The 2,798-nt window shown below is 43.4% G+C and overlaps 1 protein-coding gene across 1 annotated transcript in view; it reads right to left on the bottom strand.

Moving 5' to 3' along the window:
• The window catches only part of LOC103082552 (AF4/FMR2 family member 2-like), a 416,027-nt gene that overhangs the window by 252,924 nt on the left and 160,305 nt on the right, over positions 1-2,798 (bottom strand). The gene's annotated exons all lie outside the window — the stretch shown is intronic.

The raw sequence follows: 2,798 nt of genomic DNA, 5'->3' as shown, positions 1-2,798 counted from the left end.
CAAAAAAAAAAAAAAAAAAAAAAAAAAAAATCAAAGGAGAGTTTAAGAACATCTTCAGAAGTCTACAAAAATCCAAGTCACCCAATCAATCACACTCCTTTTTGTTTTGTGGGAAACTGTTCACAAAGAAAGGGGTCTGGCTCGACCAACAAACTACTAACAGTGAAAAGAGGTGTAAAAACCTTTGAATGACCTTAGGGCACAAACGTTTTATAAACACTGTGTAACCCTGACTCTCATGACGTTTCAGGCTTTCCCATTGGAGGATCAGTACAAAAGCTTCCAGGCTATATATCTAAGATACATTCTGGGTTCTTGGATTTTATAGAATGGAAAGCTTCCTTATTAAGAAAACAATTATTTTCTTCCTCATGCAAGACTTGCATACTAAACCATAATCTATAAGTCTCACAGTAGTGGATTTTATTTTGTTCATTGGGTTCCCCCCCGCCACCGCTTTTGACTGTAATTCCACTCAAAGTGAGTACATATACACTGGGAAAATTTCAATTATATATGTACATAAAATGCCTAGCAGGTGCTGTATAAATGTTGCTTTCCTTCCCCATGTTAATACAGGTATCCCCTGCTTTCGAAACGTTTGCGGTAAGCCACTTTTACGAGAGACCTGTGTTAGTACCTTTTTTCGCTAACGAAAAAACATATCCAAAGAGGATTTCCTCTTTTACAAAAAACGTCATTCCCTTACTAACATAGGTCTTTCTTAAAAGCAAAGTGGCATAATGAGAGCTTGCAGAAATTGGGGGGATACTCTTCACTTTTACACCATTTTGCTTATGAAAGTTTTCACAGGAACGCTCTACTTTCGGCTAGCAGAGGAAACCTGTAATGTCATGTGAAGACTTAATTAGGTAATTGACATGCAGACGAACATAATAGCTAAAGGAACTATAAGAGATATACTGATATAAGGTATAAGTACAGTTGACAGGTTTTGAATACATTCCAAACCTTAATATCTATCATTGGTAGCCTAGTTTGCTCATGAGTATCATAATGTTAATTTACAAAATAAGAGCCCAAAGCACGCAACATCCATGGCAGCTTAACTAGATGTTGATATAGATGGAGTGTAACAGGTCAGTACACCTAACCATCCGCCTTTCTCCACAGGAATACGTGAACTGACAAATTCTAAGTGACCTTGATAGCCTTATCTCCTGGATAAACAGCACCTCATTTCCCCATCTAAAAATCGTGGCAACACTTATAGGATGTTTACATGGACATTTTCCTTTCATAATGCAAACCACGCCAGATACAGAAGAGCTCACCGGATCACTCACAGGTATGCCCAGCAAATGTCAGCACCGTCTGGGAACATCAAAGACACTCCAGAGCTCCACCCAAAGCCCAGGCCTCACATCTGGGCCCCGCCTGGTCAACAAAGACGCAGAGTCCAGGTACTACTGAAAGCCAGCCCATCATTCACAGTCCCAGATGCCATCCACAGGTATTACGTTTGTTGGCATCATCTGTCATTCCCATTCACGAGCTGAGATCAGAACCCCAAAGAGCTGCGACGTGACGCAATGCCTCTGTGTTGGAGGCTGATGTGGAGTCAACAGTAACATCTGGGGTCCGTGAAGCGTGGAGCACAAGATTCACCCTCAGCATCATACACTGGCCCTGTGTAACCTGAGCCCATCGTCAGTTTGCCGAAACGTAAGAACGATGGGGTGTCAGGGGTGGGATGAGGGGACAAGTTAAAGCAATATTTAGTGGGGGTGGGACCTGGGAAGAGGGTTTGCTGCAGCCATGATGCTCCATACAAACATGAGAGCAGAAGCCTCATGCTTCCAAGGAATGCAAGCAAGATGTCAGTTTTCCAGCTCTCTGTTCATTCCTTGTACCTGACAGCCCAGAATGACAGTCCCGGGGATCCCATTTCATTGTCCCATGAGGAGAACCAAAGGACTTTGGTCTCTTGGCTTTGCAAACTACCTTCCTCTTCCTCTGAGGGCAAGATAATTAAAACCCGAAAGGAAAGAAAGGAAGAGAAGAAAGGAAACGTGCTTCAGCATGCATGAGAACCCTTCAAGCGGCCGGCAGTCAGGGCGCTTGGGGCTTTCGACCCACGTTGGATTTGTGAGAAGGCTCTTGGCTGCGTTTTGCGTCAGTTCATCAAGCTACCAAATTCCAGACGAAACATCGGAACAGCAGATTGAGCGTGTGCACATGGGTGTTATCTGCTGCATTTTTTAACACATACAACAAAGAACAGTTAATTCTCATATCTCTGGTGAGAATGAACTTAATCTCCATAGAGTTTCACTGCTCTTGGAATGCAACCAAATCTCTCCCGTTTTTTTCCTTTTTTGCTCAGCAGGGCGTTGTACTGAAAGCTTCACCGGGCGGAGTACAATGAGGAACAAACTGCAGGGTGATGAGGTTTGCACAGTGCAGAACGTCACTGATTTCTGACTGAAACCAAAATGACTAGTTTGAAGCACCAGCTAATTAAAACCCCAGCTAAGGTATTTAGCCTCTTGTTATACCTACTGCTGTTTATAATTATGAGGACCTCTTTACCTACTCAATTAAAGTTCTTTGGTTTCAGGGAGGTTGTGTTTGAACCCGTGAGCCCCGCAGAGGCCACAGGAAAGCCGATGTCTGTCCCCTGATGACCTGATGCCCCTTTACACTCCCGGGCCGGTTTTCCAATGGGAAAAAAAAAAAAAAAAAGGGATCCACGGCCCACGAGGAAATGCTACAGCGGATTAAAGCTACACAATCAATTTGATGTACCCTGCCTCTGTGGAATACATGAATAGACA

Source organism: Lipotes vexillifer, unplaced genomic scaffold, assembly GCF_000442215.2.
Source record: "Lipotes vexillifer unplaced genomic scaffold, Lipotes_vexillifer_v1.1 scaffold211, whole genome shotgun sequence".
Taxonomy (NCBI): domain Eukaryota; kingdom Metazoa; phylum Chordata; class Mammalia; order Artiodactyla; family Lipotidae; genus Lipotes; species Lipotes vexillifer.
Note: the sequence above shows the minus strand (reverse complement) of the source record. Positions and strands in the feature narration are given on the sequence as shown.